The following is a 619-nucleotide window of genomic DNA, read 5'->3' as shown; positions in this document are numbered from 1 at the left end:
CGCAGCATCAAGGACTTGTACATTGAGAACGCCCGCAAGTTCCTCGGTACGCATTCGACAATGATCGAACTTGGGACGATGCAGCAGCATAGATATCGACAACCCATCGATCAAGTCGGACTTGCTCATCGAGGAGAACGTTGCGCGGAGTGTCTACAACGTCTGCCACACGCGCATCGTGCAGCGTGCGTGGGAGCAAGGCCAGGAGCTCAGCGTCCACGGCTGGTGCTACCGGTACCCTTTCTATGTATCGAAGAGACACCGTATTCAACTTGGACGTAGCCTCAAGGACGGCATCATCCGGGATCTCAACATTTGCATCTCGGGCATGGACCAAGTCGAGTCCATTTACCGCCGCATGATGGAGAAGAAGAAGCCCGAGGCCTAGTGTGTTTGCAGTCGATACGAAGTGATGTCGTGGTTTGTCGCTTTTTGCCCCAGAAGTTGCGAAGCTAAGTAGCACGTCACCGGCCATTGAGGAGGATCATTGGAGGACTGAAGGGCGACCTGCGACGGGTTGCGCGAGTTGAATGGGGCGCCGGGATCTGGGCCATGACCGTAGAACACTGACTTTGACGGGCTTAACAACGGTAGAGGCGCTCGGAGACAGCGAGGACGG

This window comes from Saprolegnia diclina (assembly GCF_000281045.1).
Source record: "Saprolegnia diclina VS20 unplaced genomic scaffold supercont1.147, whole genome shotgun sequence".
NCBI classification, from domain to species: domain Eukaryota; phylum Oomycota; class Saprolegniomycetes; order Saprolegniales; family Saprolegniaceae; genus Saprolegnia; species Saprolegnia diclina.
Note: the sequence above shows the minus strand (reverse complement) of the source record.